Genomic DNA, 21878 nt, shown 5'->3' with positions numbered 1-21878 from the left:
GACTTTCACAGTAGCCCTGAGGAGCGCGTTTAAACCTGAAGCTGCGGCCACCAAGAGAGAAACCGAAAAGGTCTCTACTTTCCTCAGCAATTGGAATGCTGAAGAAAGCATTCTTTAGATCGATCACTGAAAACCAAGATGCAGAGGCTGGAATCAGAGTCAGTAGAGCCGTGATGTCAGGCACCACAGGGAACTGAGGAATCACAATCTTATTCACCTCCCGCAAATCGATGACAAAACGATAAACAGGTGGTTTTGATGGATCTGTGCGTTTCAAGATGGGCAGTACAGGGCTATTGCACACGTTTCCCCGAGTCTCCTCGATAACATCTTTTACGATCAAATCGTAAATGATCGCTAACAGTGCTCGCTCACCATCAAGGGAGATACGATACTGGGGAATACGTGGCAATCGTACATTTGATTTCAAGTGAACAACATAAGGGGAGATGTCAAGCAGGCCCACGTCATTGGGACCCGTTGCCCACAAAGATGCAGGAAGAGAGCTCAATTCCAGTGGAAGCTTATCGAGAGACAAATACATAGGAGAGACAACTCTCTCACCCAACGTAAGCTTTACTCCCGCAGGAGAACAATACAAAGTCGCATACAAACGTTTTAGCAAATCCAGGCCCAAAAGATTTTCACCACAACCAGTAGTCAAAATCAACGGAGCTTTCAGCTCACGTGGCCCAATTGTAAGGGGCAAAGGACGAGAAACCGGATTGCTAACAGGGGCGCCAGAGAATCCAACGGAAACATTTGTTAAGCCAGACAAAGGTGCGCCAGGGAGTTTCGAATACATGATGGAACTTTTCACTGCACCAGTGTCCAACAGAAAAGGCTCAACGACGCCCGAGGTGGCAACTGCGACGTAAGGCCCTCTCTGATCAACCGGAACTGATACTACTCCCTCTCCTTGCCTATGGCTGTCCTAGTAATTACCGTCGTCAGTTCCCTGATCGATGTAATAATCATCTACATTGTACTGCGCAGATCTTCCCTGCGATGATCCACGTTGATCGAAACAATTGTTCGAATCTGATGAATTGTCTGAACGATCAGTTTGAACACCACGACCTCTACCACGTGATGCCTGTTGCGGGCCACTACGACCTCCTCTAGATGAACTGCCACTATTTCGATCACGTAACACCGGACAATCGAATTTCAAATGACCCTCACCTCTACAATAGGCACACTGATTGTACCCCAACGAAGATCTCTGCGAATAGGGGTCATTGCGCGATTGCGACCTATTTGACTGTGACTGCGATCGATTACGCTGTTGCGAATCATTCTGATTCGAACGCGGAGGATACGCTTGTTGCAACAACACTTTAGTTTTGAGCTCTTTTGTCTTTTTATCAGCACGATCATTCTCTTCTTTCTCCCTATTCTCATAATAATGGGCCGTAGCCAATATTTGGGCAGAAGTAGAAACAGCCCACGCACTCTCAGAATTTCGCAATTTGTTGCTTAAATCAGGCAGCAAATTTGAGACAAACTTATCCACAAACAATCGCTGACCTCCTTCAGTACCCATATCTTGACTACTATGGTCAATGAATGCCTCCTCGAATCTCGTAAAGAAGTCAGAGACACTCTCATCCTTCTTTTGTTTGCAAGCGGACAGTTTGTCCCAATTTACCTTCATGGCGGGCATAAGCGTTTTCATCAGAGCGATGATTCTTTGAGGCAGAGCCGTAATTAATTGATCAGGCTTGGCCCCACCAACTTGCAAAGCGTCAGCAGCCCGCAATGCATTCCAATCACCGCCTAATTCTCCCGCATGATCTTCCTGACGAATCTTTGCCCATACCGGTTGCGGTACGACATTACCAAACAGCATATCGATATCAGCAAGATTCATTATCGTAGCATCCACGAGCTGCGATAATTCTTTATAATACCCTGCAGGATTTTTGCGAGGGTCAGGCAAAGATTGCTTCACCTGTAAAACTTCCGATCGTTTCCATGGGAGGTGTATCCACACTCTCTGAAAGTGCGGCAAGATCGGTGGAACTTGAGCAGCATCACCTGGCATCCACACTGGTGGAACTTCGCGCATGGGATACTGACCAGGCGCTGCAAACGGTCCTTCGATGTCCTCCACATACAATGCCCGAGGCATTATAAAAGGACGGAAGGACAACAACTGCTCGACAGCACGTCGAACATTGGTACCCACCAACATTCCGCTCGAAAACTGAAGCTGAAGATCAGTCAAGGCAGTCAAAACCTCGTCAGATGCATCAGCCGATATTTGGTCACGTAGAGCCTTACACATTTCATCAAAAACAAACCTTTGTGTCGGCATATTGAATTGGCAAAACGTATCTAACACCACACGAGGAGGATTTCAAATGGGGTGTTTCATCCAACCCATCGCCATATTATACAGTGCGTCACGTTCCCGACTACCGGGAAGCTGACGTCTTTGAGGACCGTCCGAACCAGCGGACTCAAGAATAGGGCCAAGAGAATTGAAGAAGTTAGCAGCAGCAGAGGGGGTACGACGTCGAACAGATGGAGAAGAAGAGTAACACAACGGAGTAACAAGAGAAGTATCAGAAGCAGAAGAGACAGCAGGAGTGACCAGAACAATAGGGGCAGCGGGAGCAGGAGTATGGGGAAGTACAAGTGGAGGAGCAGTAGGGACGGAAGCAGGTAGAGGAGCAGGAACATTTTGAGGGGCAGGTTGTGGAACAGGAGCAGGAGGCACAGGGGCAGGAGGAACCACAGGAGCCATTGTACCCTGTGCGTACGGAGGTGGCGACTTCAAGAGATAAGACAACAAGGGGTCCTCTACTGATTCCTCCTTCTTATCCGTACCCGTTGGTAAAGCGGGGTAACACTTGTCTACAGACATACGCTGCAATCTATCGAAAACTTCCTTTTCCTTTTCCTCCTTATCTCGCTGAAACTGCTCTGCATTTCTTACCGTGGTAACAACTCCTTCTCTCTTATTTTGTTTAATCTGTCTGATTTCTCTCTGTTTGGCTTCTTTACGCCACAACCGAAAGGAATCAAACATGGCCGGCCTTGAATTTCTCTGAAACAATTTGGCTTCTAGATTGTCTAAAATCGGAGTCTCAAAACTACCATGAGGTGGCCAACTAAGGACACCATCCTTTTTAGTATAGCGGATCCAACACTCATTGAAAGTAATCGGACCTAACCCATGTTTGCTATATAGCTCATAAGTTGGAGTTCCAACCGGAGGTATCGGGCACGAGTCCTCCAGTCGGGAATCCGCACCACAACGTCTAAAACAACTGAACAAAGTACTACGGCCAGGCATCTTGCACGCTAACCAAGTTTCACAAACTTCAAGGGTTATAGGATTAACAATGTCCCTGCAAAGAGCAAAAACCCTCGGTTTTTGGCGACTGCAGACGTCAAATATCACAACAAAGAACCAAGTACTAAGAACCACAAATGCAATGGAACCATGCAACAACTAAGCACCCACAACTAAGGACTCTGGGAGCGACCCACAAATACTTAACTCAAAGGTCGATGGGGTCACCAGGAAGGCCCGTCAATCGTCTCGCTGTACCAAGGTCTACGCCAGGCGCCAAAAACAGGTCTACAGTCAGGGCAGCAGTCCGTCGCAGCCGTCAGGAGGCGGGAATCTTCGCGGGAAAAGTCGTCGGGCCACTTGTTTCGACAACAGGATCGATGAAGCGGGGTGCACCTTCCCTTGGAAATTTCACACGAAGTTCCTCACGATCGTCGGGCTTTGACCGGTACCACTGATGCAGCCCCACGTTGGGCGCCAACTGAAGGACTGGGTTTTTCTAAGACCCAGCGGTGCCAGGGGACAACACCTGAAACCTTCGTGGGTAACCTGTTCCGGCGTACAAATGACAGAGACACGGGACACTTCCTTCGGCGTCAAAGATTCGAGGTTTATTACTGCAGGGAACACAGAAGTCACGAGAAGTACATCACATGTAGGTTCACGGAGCCTGATTCAAATTGCTACTGTGGGTCGCTCCTTTTATACAAGTTTCTCTCATAGATTAACATGATACACAAAGGTTTACAACTTGGTTCCCATCGTAAAGACCAAAAAGGTCGCTTTCATGTATTCAGGGCCCGGAACATAAGTACAGAAACATTCGGTGGTTCCCAACTGTAAAAACCCATCTTCCCACCATTAGTACATTCCAATCAGCAGTAAAACAGATTGAAGAAGGAACAGAAACAGGTGTAGAGGAAGGCAGAAACAGTGGGGAGATCGGAAAGGGTGTAAAAGGGGTGGTATCGGGAAACACGAGCTGCAGGCATCAAAGGGACGTGCCTAATGAGATGCACACCTAAGACAATAGACCGGCACGGCAAGATGAGCCTGGAGCGGGGCCATCTGCCTTACAGTGTCATCCCCCTCATCATAAAGACACTTTCAAAGGAAACGTGTTTTCCGCAAAAGTCTTGGGAATCCCAGGGTCGCGAAGCGGACAGCGTCCGTTCGCTGACTACTTGAGGGCAAGAGACAAAATGGATGCCGTATCTAAGATGGAACCCGTGGGTACAGATAGAGAAACCCACGAAACAGACGAACGGTTTAGGCTAGTACAGCGAAAACGCGTACACCCACTAAACTCGTCATTTGCGGTTCGTAGATACCAGACTCGACCATATTCGTGTGAGTCGAAAACACCACTTACGATCGTCACGGAACCTCACTGGTAGACATGTCATTTTTGGTGTCTATGAAATTGTAAATACAAAACAACGTTAATGGTAAAGTCAGTTTTTTCATTACAATTTTGAAAAATCTACTTTTTGAAAGTTGGCACTTTCCAGCATTTACACCGTTTGTGCCTTGTCTTGTCTCACATTACCCAGACTTTGTGAATTCCGCCCAGTCATGCAAACAACAAATTAGGTGTGTCTGAATGGGCCATCTGCTGGCAGGATGGGGGCAAGAGTTGAGCACAGCCCCACTTGCAACTGAGTAGTCTGTGCACTTCTTTCACACAAAGGGACTAACAACCTCACAATGTCATTGCAGCCAGCTTGGAGCCAGGGCAGGAGAGGCAAGAACTTTCATTCACTTCAAAACCACTGTCTAGAAACGTATCCAACCTTTCAGAACCAGGGCACAAGGGTATAAAATGGGGACCTCAGACATCAACTCTTCAGTACACTTCTGCGAGGAAGATGGACTGATGTGCTGCTGAAAGGACTCCAACTCTGCTGGACTGCTACTCTGAAGGAACTGCTGCCCTACTTTGCTGACCTGCTACCTGCTGCCCTCTTGCTTGGGGATGAAGAACCAGACCTGCAACCTCATTTTGAACTCATGTTACCAAAGTGACTCCAAGGGCTAGTCTGCTGGCCTCTTGATCTGCGCCTCAGGGCATAAAAGGCTCCCCAACATCCTGCATCAGCCCATGGACCCAGCTGAAGTGAGTTCCTGACCCCCAAGTGGTGTCTCTCTGGTCCTGGACCCTTGGTGTGGCTCAGTGAGCTGAAATCAATCTTTTCTTTTGGTCTCTTTGTGACAGTTCACCGTTTGCACTGAGACCTTGCTGCTCAGGCCATGATTCAGCGAGAAGCTCTACCAGCTCAACTCGTGGCGCTACAGCAATGACCATCACAGGGACTGTCAATGCAAAGCTCCAGCAACGTCTGCCTGTGCTATCTGGTCTGCTCTTTGTGCTATGCTGGCAGCCTCATGCAATGCTCGTCCTGCTCCTTGTGGCCCCCACCAGCACAAATGGGACTCTTGGCACAAACTTTCAGCAGGCCTAACTAACCTTGTGACTGTAGCTTACCTCCTCTCTTTTGTGGTCAGCCTGAAAGGGTGACTTTCACCCAGTCCAGCGTGGACAGATAGCACTGGTTGGCGCTTTGAGCTTTTAGGCACTATTTTACCCTACAATCTGCAGAAATTCACAACTCCGGGTCTACTGATTGGATATTTGTTATTATGTTGTAAAATAATGTATTAAAATCTACTCTATTTTTCTAAATTGAGTTTGGGTTTGTTCTTGTGTTGTGCCTGTACTTTATTGATGTTTGTTTGCTGCATAAATACTTTACACATTGCCTCTGACTAAGCCTGACTGCTTCTTGTGCCAAGCTACCCAGGGCTAAGCACAGGGTAATTTAGTGACTTTTTGTGGGTCACACTGCAATCGATTGTGGCTGTTGCTTGAGTAGGCCTCACACCCCAGTCAACCAACACCCAATTTCTCACAAACATACAATGCCCATAGGGCAAAAGCCTATTGTTTTCTAATCCCACAAGAGAAATAAACTGATATGCTGCCGTATACCCTTTCTTCTGTGGAATGAAAGAAACACATTGGACAATTTACACTATTAGAGGGGAAGGAAAATTGTTACATGTGTTTATTATGGTTCATTGCTTTTTCATTTTTTTTAAAAATCTAAATGTCAATAGATGTTTTGATTTCTGTTTATTCTTTTGAGTGTTCGTATTTACTACTGTGTCTGTTTTACAGTGTAAAAGGCACATGTGCCAAAAACACTTAAATAACATTCGTCTGATGTTTTTCACAAGTCCTACTGTGGGAAAAGGCCTTATTACCTCCGAAACTGCCACTTCGCTATATGGCAACACATACCTTGCTCATCGTGACCCATCAACTGTGAAGCGGCAATTTCTCAAAAACATAATGCTGGGGTCTAGATTATACCCAAGTGTCCGTACTTCAGGAACTGCTTAAAACTGAACTCTCTGAGCATAGCAGTTTATCTACAGTTGTTACTAAAGTGGAGGGTGATGATTGAAGCAAGCAGGTAAGAAACTAATCACTAGGTAGTTTTGCTTTAGCAAGCTCTACGAATTGCTGATTAATGTTAGATGTGCTGGACAAATCTAGTAAGAAATCTTCAAGCTCACCTTCCCCTGAGAAGGGGGAACTGGTAATTTCCAGTATTAAGTAATGAGCATGACCCATAAATTGTACAATTAAATAATTTCAGGAAAGTACCTATACATTATGTCATCATCATCATCAGAATACTTTATTTGATTTTTATCTCCCCTAGGCAACATGGCTTTCTCCCTGGCCGTGGGACGACCGATCATATCCGTAGAGCCATTTCTATTCTTGATGCAAAAAATGACACAAAAGAACAAATAGCATTGATTTTATTGGATGCGGAGAAGGCCTTTGACAGAGTCTCCTGAGCTTTTCTCTGGGGGACTCTGTCAAGGGTCGGGATAGGAGATGGTTTTCTGCAAGCATTCAAAATGCTATATGTTTATCCCACTGCTAACATAATGGTGAACGGAGGCTTAACCAACAGCTTTGATATAACGAGAGGTACTAGACAGGGCTGCCCGAGTTCGCCATTATTATTTGCAATATATATCGATTCTTTTCTGCGAAAGATAGAGTATAACCCTATCATTAAGCCAATTAATACAAACGGCTGGGAAACGAAAGCCTTGGCGCACGCCGATGATGTCGCTATCGTAACCCCTGAACCAGCAATAGCAATTGAGGAAATTGAAATAGAGGCGTTAAGATTTGGGAGACTATCTGGGTATTCTTTAAATCGAAATAAAACTCAAATTATCTGTAACGCACATGCCAAGTTTAATGATGCACGAGTTGGGGAAAAAGCAACTTACTTGGGCATAGAAATTACCGCAAACACCGATTGTATAGTGGAAAATAATACTGAACCATTAATTGTCAAAAATAGAATAGAAATGGCTAGACTACATAATCTACACTTATCCATAATTGGGAGATGCAACTGCGACAAAATGTTGTTTTTCCCAAAATTCTGGTACCTACTGCGGGCAATTCCACTAGAATTTGATGGTAAGTGAAAAAAATTGAAGATCTATTTTCAAGATTTATCTGGGGGTATGCCAGACCTAGAAGAGCCTTTAAATATCTTTCACTATCAAAGAAAGTGGAGGGTTCGCCCTGTCAAATATCGAATTATATTACTGGGCCACTACCATATTGTATAATTTAACTCTGATTCAAGAGAAACCAAGCGCAGGTAGGACCGAGGAAATACCATCACCAATTGAGCTTATAATGGGTACAGAGGCATGTGGCTGGGTATGGCGGCATATGAACGACAATCACTACAAGAAAGTGTGCTTTAAGGTATTACAAAGCGGGTACAAGGTTATGAAATGTATGTTGAAGCTGATCGGGCTTGGGCGCCTGAATTATTATACACCACTATGTAACAACCCTATGCTACCGGAGATTTTTAAGGGCCCAATGACAGAAATATGGAGTGAGGCAGGCATGAGTAAACTTGGTAATCTTTTTTCCATAAATGGGCTGGTAACGTTTTAAAATTTACTAGAGCAGTTTGGGCTGGAGAATAGAGATTTCTTTAAATTTCTACAAATCAGAGACTTTTTGTCGAAAAAAGTGGGATGACCGATCGGGTTTTAAAACATGGACATTATGGATAAATTCAGGAAAAATTTAGATTTATCTATTGGTTTAATGGTAGACGATTTGGAGGATCGAGCAACAAAATGAAAATTAGAATTCTGGAGCTACTAAAGAACTATTTTTTCACTCAATTAATTTAGCCCAGAACACTTTAGTCCCTGCAAGGCTACAAGCACAATATTATAAAACATGTTTTTCCTTATATTATACCTCGAAAAAGATTGCCAAGTGGGGTATGGGGAAGGAACCACCTGCCCTTGCTGTGATCTATATCAGGCTGACCGTAGCCATATTTTTGCTACATGAAAGTTTTTGAAAAGCCTGAAAAATGAAATTTCCAGATTCTATAATGTAGAATTGGGGATTACTTGCTCCCTCTCTCCTACACTTATTGGACTTGGGGTAGACGTTGACCTTCAGGGAACTCCGGAGATTAGTGTTTATCGACATGGCAGTATATCGCCTCTGCCTGGCCTCTGCTTGGCTGGACCCAAAACCACCTGGTTTTCAGCAATGGCTCACTCGGCTAACCTCTAATTATAATTTAGAGAAAGCTATTTATTCAAGGAGGGGAACCCGTTCTAAGCAAAAAGGACTAGAAATCTGGGCACCAATGGCTTGTGAAGAAAGAATGAGTAATCAATACATTTTTGGTGAAACTTATAACAACTAAAATGGGGAGTAGTAACAGAATGTCCAACTTTCCGGGGGGGCGGGAGGGGGGAGGGTAGTCAAGGGGAGGGGGGAGGGCTTAAAAAAAGTCTTGAAAATATACAATGCAATAGTGTTTACTCTTTACAGCTGTGTTGCCTTTTGTTCCTTCGCCTTTTTCTTTTTCTCTCTTCTTTTTCCTTTTGCTTGTTTAAATATGCCGTATATACAGGTTAAATATTGTGAATTGTCTAATTTGCTATTGCACTGTCAATAAAAATCTTTAAAACAAAAAAAGAATACTTTATTTGATTCAACACAGTAAATCATCAAAGTAATGTGACAAGGCGGTGTGAAACACTCCTGGTAAGGGCCATGAGTACATAAAAGCAAACATTATAACTAGATACAAATTTGGGATATAATAAAGCAAGCCGTACTTGGACAAAGTCCATAGACAAAAACAGAGGGTATATGCACTTGTGACATAGATTGGCAAACCTAGGGAAAATAAAAACGAAGGGCCTCACTTACATACGTTAGATGCATGACAGCACAAATAAAGAAGGAATGCACTGTATCCATAAGGAATTTTGTGGATACAGCGCATTCCTGGCCATAGCCCCATCAACGGCGCACAAACAGCAGCCGAGTGCAAGCGCAGACACCAGTGCGGCATTTTGCAAGGGTGCCTGCGCTGAGGGGGTGATTTTTTTTGTGCACGAAGGTGCACCTTCCTGCACAAAAACAATCATTAAGGGCATTTTCCTCTTTCCATGCATGCTACAGAAATAAAACTATTTTTCTTGTTGCCCCTAGGATTCTGATGCATTTCCAGGTTTACAAAATGTTAGAATGCGTCAAGTTCCATGGATGATGCGAGGGAACAAACAAAGCAACAGCCATGGAATGCCCCTTTCACATAGAGTTATGCTTTAAAGGGATACATATTCACAAGGCCATGAAAAGTCATGTAGGGTGACTTTACATGGCCTTGTAAATATGGGGAATCCCATTGCGCTGCCGGTGTGTCAATAAAAGTGATGCACCAGTGGCGCAATGGGCTTGTAAATAAGCTCCGAAATGTAAAGTGTGCAAACTGGGGGTTCCAAGGAGCTATGCCATCCTACTAAGAGCTGAGGGAACAGATTCAAATGAAAATAGGACAGTAAACTTCAGTGAAAAACTGGCACATCTAAAGTCTAATACTGCTCTAAATTGCTCATTGATTTGGCCATGGCATAATGGGTACATGATTTATTGGACAACATGCATTCTGCCCTTTTTTCATTCACATTAGCACAGAATGCCGCCTTGGCTCACACATCTGTTTTATAATTTGCTAAGGGTCAGAAAAAATATTTGATCTACCAAGATCACTGAAAATATTTTTGACATAATGCCAGCAATACAAATGATTACTAAAATCCAGTTCCAAACAGTCTTTCAGGATCTTTTTATTAAACTCCAGATCATTTTTTGGCCAGAGAAAAAAACACAAAATTATGGGGCAAATTTGTAAATAATCCGAAATAAATCCCGCCCCCAATTTTTCATGCACAATCTACATTGGCACACTGTGGGGTATCAGAATCCTCCTAAAAAATATGTTTTCTGCAAATTGAATAGGATGGCAAGGCTCATACCCCCAGAATTCCACCTGAAATGATACTGTCAGGACAAGCTTTGCTCTTTAAAGATCCAATATAAATTTCTCATGTATATGACTAAGGCGCCTGGCAAAGACAATAATACTACGAGCAACCCTGTTAAAGGACTGGACATGTGTACTCATCAATGGGTTCCAATTAATTTTTACTGTCCAGCCAAATGCATAGATAACAAAAATGTATTACTGTTACCCATGTGGTGTCCATCGATCATGAAAGTTTGAGTTTTACAATGTGTTTAATCTAGTACCATTGTATATGGCTTTGATACATCTGTTTTTAGGCCCAGGTTCTCCATAAATTCATAAATACAATCTAGTAGGAGTTGCAGGCAATTAGCTGTGTGTGCAATAAGTACAGTGTTGTGTGCATATAATAACGCTGGAACCGGCCTATTGTCAGCCATGGGGACACCTTGCACTTGGCCACTTAAAATCTCTCAAGCTGATAAATAGTAAGTAAGTAAAGAAGATAGTGAGTAAGTACTTACTTAAAAAGAAGATAAATAGTATAAAAGGCAAAGGGGCTAAAATACAGCCCAGGCTTACACCTCTCCCCAGTTGAAAGTGTGTTGTACATTCCCCCGTGGAACCGAATCCTAATGAGGCTCCAACCCAGCATGTAAATCGTGCAGAAAAGATACCAGGGCATTTACGAACCCCATGGTCTCCAGCATAGCCCATAGTTTTGATCTGTCCACTGTATTAAAGGCTGTGCTGAGGTCCATGAAGGCCAAGTGAAGAGACTCCTTCCTAGCTACAGTATACTTGGTGATCAATAAATAAAGATTCAAATTCTGTTCAATCTTGCTTCGCCCCAGTCTAAAACCCTACTGGATATCTGAAAGAGTCTACCCATTCTTGGCCTATTCCGTTAGCTGATTCAACACTACCTCACCGATGATTTTCACTTCAACATCTACTAAGGAGATGGGCCGGTAGCACGCTGGGTCCACTTGATTCCCTTTTTTTAAAGATTTCTGGGCAATTACAGGGGCCCAAAGATTAATTCAGAATTAAAAAGGTCCCCGGACACTCCGTCCGAGCCAGGATCTTTACTAGATGAAAAGGCCACTATGGCTTCTGCTACTTTGGGGACATCAAAGTGGAACTCTTCCTCTCTTATTAGGAAGATATTAGTAACAGATGGAGAATCACAGCCTCTTGAATAAATAGCTTAAAAATGAGTAACCTAGGCCTGCTCTGGGATAACTTTAACCAAATCAAGAACAAATGCCTCATTAAAAATCGGTTAGTTCACTACTTTCCAAAAAGCTGAACTATCTCTTGACTCACAAGCTGTCAATAACTGGTCCAATGCTTCCCTTTTAAGCTCATTCTTCTGAGTCTTACTGGACAAATTATACTGAGTTCTGGCCTTCTTCACGACCTCTTTAAATCTTAGTTTTTGATGCAGGGCAATCAACAGGATATTGTGAGACTTTGTACAACTATTATCGAACCATTTTTTTCCAAGTCATTCCACCCTTCCCCCTTTTCTTTGTTAAAGCTGACTTTATTCCTTTACAAATGTTAGAAAATGAAGCCAGAATAGTTTGGTCAAGAGTATCTGGCTGTAGAGAAGCTATACATCATGAATCCATTCCTTTAATCTAGATAATTTATCAGCTGTGAAGCTAGCCCCAGGGTTTCAGCTGACCACAATATCCAGCGCCTGGCAATGAATAAATACTGAGAGAGAAATATTAAAGAGAACAGATCCCCTTTTAAGTTTACATTTTCACTAAAGAGGTCATGTCATATGATCATGATAAAACCGTTCTTTAGACGACGAACATTCAATAAGACTGAGGAAGGACATCCAAACAATAGGTTTTCATCTTCTACCTGACTTTCTAGGCTCCAAATTGGTCTGCAATGGCCCCTGAGAGACACTGTTTGCACAACAGCCTGACTGATTCAGAGTGATGGCCATATAGATGGCGCACTAGACGGTGATAAACATTTATTCCTAAAGGGAAATCAAATTGAGATCCGTTAAATGGGGCGAGGGGATAAGAGATTAGATTTATTTTAAATGTGAGCAGGTAGATTGCCAGATGGAAGGCTTCTTTCATGGAGCTTTTGTTGGAGTCTGGTATGCCAAAGAGATAGCAATTTCCCAAGTGCATTTGAGAAATACCAAAGCTATGTTTGTTTGTATGTATGGGTATTTATAATTCACATAGTACAAACCTAGCTCGGTAGCAACAGAGCAAGGCACAGAGTGGAACAGCCCAGGGATACGACTAGCTCAGGAGCAAGAGCACTGCACAGAGTGGAACAGCTGAGGGATATGACTGAAGATTATTTACAATAATGCATTATGTAATATGCAAAGAAGTGGTGAAGGTATTTTTGATTAGTTGGCGCAGTGAGAGCTCATAATAGCTTTACTTGGTTGGCGCAGTGAGAGCTGATAGGAGCTTTACTTTAACTCTCAGGTTCCTTTCTCTTATAGTCAACCATGAGTCCAAGTAGAAACCAACGCATATGGCACATTGAGTGAGTAGACCCTGGACATTTGCTGGATATCATTGGCTAACACCACTCTGAGGTATAGTGTTGTGGATGTATTAGCTTATTGTGCCTTTTCAGCATAAAGGTAAGATTTATTTAGTAAATGAAATACCATTTTGTATTGGCATCTTCAGTGGAATTATTTGTAAATATAGTGCTGATTGCATAATGTGGATATAGTGTGTGATATTCAGAAAAAGGAGTACAACCACAATCCCTGCAAGACCAAACCTATCAGTAGAAATGATGCATTAGCAATCAATATTTAGGTGACGGTTAATGAGTTAATGAGGGATCCTGAACTTATATGGCCCCTCTATTCCCACCACCTCCCTGTTTGAAAGAGGACTGAAATAGCTCTTGCGGACTGCCATTTTCACCTTTTTTCAGGTGTAATATTTGTTATGATTACCATATACCTATGTAACCAACTGGCACATAGGTTTGGAAATGTTATTGTTTTTCCTTCTGAAATAAGTGTATAGAAGCCCTTAAAAAATTTTACGCTTGTGACAACCACTAATTTATACTTTTTTGGTCTTATGTTTCCTTCACTACCTCCCAGAAACTCTGCAACACTCTAGAAGACTTCTTCTACAGCAAATTATCTGCCATCTTCGAACACTTTGACCCACAACCTACTATCTCCAATTTCCACATTCCCCTCACCTTCAACGACTCCACACACTCCCCCAAGGATCACAGCATGGGACCCCCTCACCACAAAGGCTACTGCCACCATTATGAAATCCATCCACTCAGGTGAACCCAGCAACCCTTGACCCCATCACATGTTCAATCTGGGGAACAACTCCATAAGCAAAGAACTCACATTAATTCTCAACACCTCCAACTCTGCTGCCTGCTTCCCAGAAGAATGGAAACATGCTGAGATCAACCCCCTGCTCAAGAAACCCTCCGCTGACCCTCAAGAACTCAAAACTACTGGCCTACCTCCCTTCCACCCTTCCTGGCAAAGTCCTGGGAAAAGCAATCAACCAGCAACTCACTGACCACCATGAGAACAACAACCTCCTGGATCCCTCCCAATCCGGATTCTGATCTAACCATAGCACAGAGAACGCCCTGGTCGCAGCCACTGATATCAAGTCTCTCTTACACCAAGGTGACACCACAACCTGTATCCTGCTCGATCTCTTAGCAGCATTTGACACAGTGTTCCACCACACTCTTCTAATTAGGCTCCACCAGATGAGAATCCAAGGAGATGCCATCGGATGGATTTAATCTTTTCTCATCAGAAAAACACAGATCGTCCGTCCTTCACCCTACACCTCAGACTACAAAAACCTCATCTGCAGCGTCACTCAAGGTTCCGCTCTAAGTCCCACCCTGTTCAACACATACATGGCACCACTGGCCACCTTGGTCAGAGCCGATGGATTGAACATCATCTCGTGAGCAAATGGTACTCGACTCAAACTCTCCCTATCTGCTGACCCCACCAACCCCAAAGCAGGCTTTCACATATGTATGACCAGAGACGCCAGCTGGTTACAAAATAATTGGCTAGAAATTCACACCAACAAATTGAAGGTACTCCACTTGGGGAACAACACTTCCCCCTGGGGAAACACCTGGTTGCCAGCAGAACTACGCCCCACCACCCTCACAACACACCAAGAACCTTAGCATCTTACTTGACAGTAGGCTCAACATGAAAAGCCAGATAAAATCAACATGCTCAGCTTGCTTCCTCACTCTATGCATGCTCCGGAAAGTCTTTAAGTGGATACACATCCGCACCAGACACACAGTCAACCTTGCTCTCATCACCAGCTGCCTGGACTACAGCAACACCCTCTAGGAAGGGATTAACACCCAGCCTCTAAACAGACTACAAAGCATCTAGAAAGCAGAATCCAGGCTCATCCTCGACCTACCGAGGCGAGCCCTTATCACCCCTCACCTCAGGTCCCTCCACTGGCTCCCCTCAAACAAGAGATGCCAGTTCAAAGTGCGGACCCATGCCTACAAAGCCATTCACAATGTGGGTCCAGTCTACCTCAACACCAGGCTGCCTTTCACCAGCCCACCAGACAACTGCGAACCACCGCCCTCGGCCACACTCCTCGGGACCGGTGCAGCAGGATAGGTGGTCCTTCTCCTTCCTGGCCGTCAAATCCTATAATGGCCTTCCCCTCCACTTCAGGACCTCCCCCACACTGCAAATATTCATAAGAGGCCTTAAGACCTTGCAGTTCGATTGATGGTTCCCAGCAGCAGATTGTCTCCCCCCCCCCAACACCTGGATTCCCTCACAGGTGATAACCAGTGCTTTAAAAATCCTGATTGATTGATTGATTGATTGATCCTAGTAGGTATGAAAAGTGTTTTAGACCGGTTCACCACTTTCCTGTCATAGATATTCTTCTTCTTACTTTATTTTGTCTAAGTAATTCATTTACTCTGTTACTGTAGTATTTTGCTACATTATCCTACCTACGAATGTTGAATATTTGTAATCTGCTTCTGTGCTGGTTAATCATATCCATATTGACTGTAGGCTTCTGCTTTTTCTTCTCTGTAAAGTGTACTGATGCTCAATCCGGCCTTGTATTCACTAAAGAAAACAGTGGTAAATTAAATAAAGAAAAAAGAACAGTTACAACTTATCTGCACTTTATAGCTAAACAGGGGATTATTTATAAGCCCATTGCGCCGCCGGTCCATCACTATTTTTGGTGCACCAGCGGCGCAGTGTCGGTGCACATATTTAAAAGGCAACATAAAGCCACCCTGCATGGGATTTCATGGCCTTGTAAATATGGCCCTCTTTCACGCATTACTCCACATGAAAGAGGCGTTCCCTGGATGTTACTGTCGGTGATCCCACACAACATAAACGGAATCTGACGTATTCCCAGATTTACAAGGTTTTGTAAACTTGGGAATGCATCAGATTCCTACGCCTCCCCAGGGGAGGAGTAAGGGAGGTGTAACAAGGAGAAATACCTTTATTTCTCCTTTTTTACCTCTCGTGATTGTTTTTGGGCAGAAAAGGTGACCCTTCCTGCAGTAAAAGAATCTCCCCTACCTCGCAGCCACCCTTGCATCATGGCAGACCATTGTGCTCCAGTGCAGGGGAAAAGGACAGGAATGGGCCTTATCTCGTAGGTACGGCGCATTCCTGCCCTTTTCTTTTGACGCACGGCAACCCAGCAGGAAGGCTTGCTGAGCTGCCCTGCGTCAAAATATTGTAAATGAGACCCGTATTCTTTTCTACGCTGACACGCTAGAGTGAGTGCCTTCGGGTGGGTACAGGTATAGAGCCATAAAAGCCTTCATCTTGCGATGGCAGAGTGGTGTCTTGTTGTGGCCCTAGAGGGCTAGAAACGAGGAAACCTATTTAGTTCTCTATAAGGCTGAACACTTGCTGTTCTGACAGTTGGCAGTTCTGTTGTATTAACCCCTTCGCTGCGGCGGCTATTCCGCCGCAGCGCTAAGGCAGTGGGGCGGTCGCGTGCTTGTGACGGAACCGCTCCGTCACGGCTAGCGGGTGAGCTGTGCTTGTGACGGAACGGTTCAGTCACAAACGCGCCCGCTCAATGGAACGCGCCGCGCAGGCGCGAAATCAGCGCCGCGCAGGCGCGAAATCAGCGCCGCGCAGGCGCGCCGAGCGGGCCGTGACGGAACCGTTCCGTCACTAGCACAGCTCACCCGAGGCTTGTGACGGAACGGTTCCATCACAAGCATGCAAGGGGTTAAGGCAAGTTTGTGTTCGTATTATGTCAATAGTTTTACCTTCTCGACAAAATCGTTATTTTTAAACTGAAAAAGTACAGTCCTAGGTGAAAAGTAAAGAATTGTAATGTGATTTTATTTCTTCATTATCTCTAAATTAATTCATGCAGATGGCTAAACAGTACACGAAGACTTTTATTTAACAATATATTTAACAATTAATTTAGAAATGTGGACACTCCTCTGTGTATTTTCTTAAAATGTACGTGCATGGCTTAGCTTTTCATTAACTGGAGCTTTCAAACTACATGTGGAAGAGGCTGGCAAGCAAAGCTGAATCTTCATAATTAACCAGCTGTCAAAATCCTGGAACTAAAGCACAGGAGGTGGTTAGGTTAGGAAATCAAAGTCTGATGTGTTTTTAATCACAAAGCACAGGGCAATTTTGAAATGTATGAGTAATAAATCCATATTGTTGGTACCAAATGGTTCCCGTTGCAGTCTTTTAATGTAACACCTGCCCTTTTTGTCTGTGAATAATGACCCACATTGCGATTGCCCGAGGAGCAGTTGAATTGCATGTTTGTAGGCTCAGAAGAAGAAAGCCAGGCCTCGAGCCTGCCTTCTGACTTCACTTTAACATTCCATTTGGAAGCTGTTTAGTTTGAAATTCAAATCTCCCTCGACCATATGTACAGAGTTTAGAATCTCACAGCCACCTGTAATTCACTTCAGGCCTGCTTAGCGAGATTAAAGGAAGAGGGAAAACACTTTAAGCGTATTAAGAAGGGAAAATGCCAGTTCTTCTATGTTACTGATTTGATGGCACATTTAAACCAAATGTCAGAGGTATGGCAAATTTAAAATATGGAAGTATGTCCACAGTTTCATACTTCTGACAATGTGCCCACAAGAAAGACAGACATAGATGAGAGTGTTTTTTTTAGATATTATAGTGACGCCACGGTCAGGACTTAATTATGCTAGACTTTTTACGTCCCTCACCGGCACTCTAATGACAAAACACATTTTTACATTTGCATCTTTTGCATTTTGAGGAGTTTGTTTCAATATAATTCATTTAATTGCGAGGGTAGAGTTTCATGTGCCTTCAAACAGCCTCAAACAGATATGCCAAGTAAAAAATAAAAAGATGAAATTACAAGTACATATATCTGGTCCCCGATTCACATACAAGAAAATGTTATTTGTGGTCGGAAATGCGAAATCCATATTCAGGTATTCAGGGCCTGCTGTATTTATGATCGAAGGAAGGTGTACTTGACACCCATGAAAAAGCTGAGAAGACGACAAACTTTCCGTAGTGCCTGGTTGAAAGGCTAGGAATGGGAAGCTGATGTTCCCCTATGCAGCGGGGTTGCCTTTGGGAAATAAGGAATACATTCAAAGCTGTATTTATATACATTTCCAATTATTTCTCCACCTCATTTTACACGTATGTTTCCCAACAAAGGATATTATCAGTGTAGAAAATGGATAGAAAGTTATAAAAACATCCTCGTACTTTTTCACCTCGTGGTGTAGGGGAAAGATTTCATTCATTTTCAATCTTTATTTCGACCATTTGGTCATAAAAGATACACATAAATTTAAAAATCACATAATTGTATCAGATTTGATAAAACATCAGTACATGATTTAAAATCCACATCAAACATTATTAACACTGTAAAAAATAAAGGAATTCAACAGTCTACCCCACATCTTTTAAAAGACGATTACGTGTATACCACACATTTGTAAAAAATTTGGCAAGCGCAAAAACAATTGGGCCGGAAACATCACATTTTAGAATCCTATACATAGGCATGTATTCCCTGCCACCCAAGTTCTTGATCAAAGGCAGCAGCCAGTACTTTCTGGCTGCCGTATATGCTGGGCAGAAAAAAATCACATGCAAGTCATTTTCCTCTTTGTCAACACAAAGGGGACAGTACTTGGTGGAAGGGACTTGCGACCAGGTACTAGTAAAGGAGCGCAAAGGCAGTGTGCCGTATCTCCACTGGAGAAATAACTTTCTAGTGAGAACGGGGTATATAGGATCAAAAGCCTTTTCAAATGCGTAAAGGTCCTTGTTTTGCAGGAATTTAGAGGAAAGGGACCCCTCTGTCTGGGTAGCTAAAGCCCTTTCCCTTTTGTGTTCATGATACAGATTCGCCAGAAATCTCTTAGAGATTCTGGGTGCTGTATCTGCTGGTTTATTCCACAAATCGGGGAGCCCCAGATCTGTGCACACTGACTGGATATTTTGGACCCAGGGGATGCTAAGCGCCTTGGGGTGTTTTAATATTTCGGCCAATTCCGCCCTATAGTCGGCGAGATCGTCACTGCTCCAAAGCCTGCGCCAGAAGGCTATGGGTCTTAGACTTATCTCGTCGGCGAGAGGCCGTAGCCCTAAATCAAGCCTCAAAGGGAGAAGTGGGGTGCTGGGAGGAAGTGCGGTAATTTGCCTTACGAATCTGTTTTCCGTGACTGACAGATTCTGACATGGAGTATGGCCCCACAATTCAGCCCCGTACAAGATCGCCCCCCTGGCTTGTGCTTTATATATCTGAATTAGGGCCCCCAATGGGCGATAAGTCGAGCCAGTCATTATCCGGGAGATACCCCCGGTGATTTGTACTAATTTAAGGTTGGCCCTGGTTTGATGGGTCCCCCAGGTCATATTCTCGTTGAGTGTCACGCCGAGATATTCAAACGTGGCTACTCTTTCCAGCCGTGCTGCTCCCAGCAGTGGATTCGGGCGCTGTTTGGGGCTTGGATTCAATACCATGTATTTGGTTTTCATGGCATTGATTTCCAATCCTCTGTCCTGACAGAAGGCCACAAAGGCATCAAGTATCCTTTGGATGCCCATGGGAGTTTTGGATACCAACAGCGTGTCGTCCGCAAACATTATTGCGGGCACACTGTTGCCATTTAGTTTGGGGGCATCTGTGTAGTCAGTGGCGTTCAGATGAGCGACTACCCCGTTGACAAAGAGGCAAAACAGGGTCGGCGCCAGCACACAACCCTGTCTTACCCCCCTGCCCACGGGGAATCTCTCAGTCAACTCCCCCGACCTCCCACACCTTACCTGCGCATAATTGTTGTGATGCAGCCTCTGTAAGGTCAATAAGATGTCTGGTGGTACGCCCATCCCTGCTAGAATGACCCATAGTTTTCCCCTGGGCACGAGGTCGAAGGCGGCTCGTAGGTCCACGAAAATCGTGTAGAGACTGCCACCCTCGAACCTCACTGTCTTCCAGTAGACCAGGTTCAATCTGAAAACCTGGTCCACAGTCGATACCCCTTTCCTAAAGCCTGCCTGATATGGACTGAGGGCACCTGCCTCCTCGATCCATTCCTGAAGCCTATTCAGGAGGACCCTGCCGAACAACTTCTGCGCTACGTCGATCAGGCTAATTGGTCTGTAGTTGGCTGGGAGGAGGGGGGATCCCTTTTTGTAAATCGGGACCACCTCAGCCCCCAGCCAAGTACTAGGGATTTCCATCCCACCGAGAATGCCATTAAAGAGAGCAGCGAGGTAGGGCGCCCAGACGGTGGGCTCCTGCTTGTACAGGTCTCCCGGTAGCCCGTCCAGCCCAGGGGCCTTCCCCGAAGCCAGTCCTGAAATGGCAGCAGTGACCTCACTCAGTGTTATTTCATCCGCCTGAGAGCCCTGCCTCTCTGGTTCGATCACCGCAGGGAGTTCTCCGGACTCAGCGCTATATAAGGACTGGAAGTGGGCCTGCCACACTCCAGGAGCTATGTTAGGCTCCACAGCCGTATGTAAGCTCCCCGATCCCCCGTTCACCATTCTCCAAAACAGGCGTTGGTCTTGCACTGCTAGGGCCTTGGTGAGTTCTTCCCACTGGCTTTCCTCCCATTCTATTTTAGCCTGGGCGAGAAGTTTCTTGTAGGCATGCCTGCATTGCTTAAGGCGTTCCCCTCCTTTGCCCTCCTTTATTACTCCAAGGAGTTCTGTTTTGGCCCGTCTACAGGCCACATTGTACCATTGAGTTCTGCCATGGCACCTCTCTCTTGTCTTCCGGACTTTACATGTGAAGTGGGGTGCCGCGATTTTTATAAGCTCATTGTGGGCATCAGACAGTTTACTCCTTATGTCTGTTTCACTCGCTACGCTATCAAGGTCCCCCACAATTACCAGGATAGGGGTAATCTCTGCATAGAGCCTTGGCAGTTTGTCCTTTTTTGTGACCATTTGCTCCCACCTGAGTCTTCTCCTGCTGCTATCTATGAGAAGCGTGGGGTGGTTCCCTACTTCCTGGGTCGCTAAGCCCTGGGGTGCTGGATGAACAAGGTCTAACTCAAGGGAATTATGATCGCTGTCCAGCCTGTCTATTACCCTAAAATCTTGTATAGTAGACCACCTTGCTAGTTGGACCAGAACATAGTCCAGGTGTGACTCTCTTCCCCGACGGTTGTAGGTATTTTTGCCTGGTGTGTCCGAGTTAACTCTCCCATTACACGCTCTAAGTCCGTACCTTAGGGTAAGGGCAGTGATTTGCAGCGCCAATGGGGTCCAGGCCTTCGGGGATGGAACATCAACCCCTGGTACTGCCCACCTAGCTTCTTCATCCGATAAGAACCCTTCTTGGAGGCCGGGGAGTGGCTCATAGTGAGAATTAAAGTCCCCACCCACCACATAGTATGAATCAGTCGACAGTTCAGATAAAAAATTCGAGAGTTCATTAAAAGTCGGTGATTCTTTTGCCTTTCCCATCGGCCGTGAATAGATGTTGACCAGCAAGAGGTTTGCTTTGTTTGGCCATGTCAATGAGACCACCAGGATGTCATCGGAGTTGCATGGGAGCCGTGATGCCACACAGCCCAGATGAGCAGCAACCCATATCACGAGGCCCCCTGAGGGGCGGCCTTTACCTTCCCACCTG

Source organism: Lissotriton vulgaris, chromosome 6, assembly GCF_964263255.1.
Source record: "Lissotriton vulgaris chromosome 6, aLisVul1.2, whole genome shotgun sequence".
In the NCBI taxonomy this organism is placed as follows: domain Eukaryota; kingdom Metazoa; phylum Chordata; class Amphibia; order Caudata; family Salamandridae; genus Lissotriton; species Lissotriton vulgaris.
The sequence above is the reverse complement of the archived record's forward strand: the minus strand, read 5'-3'. Positions refer to the sequence as shown.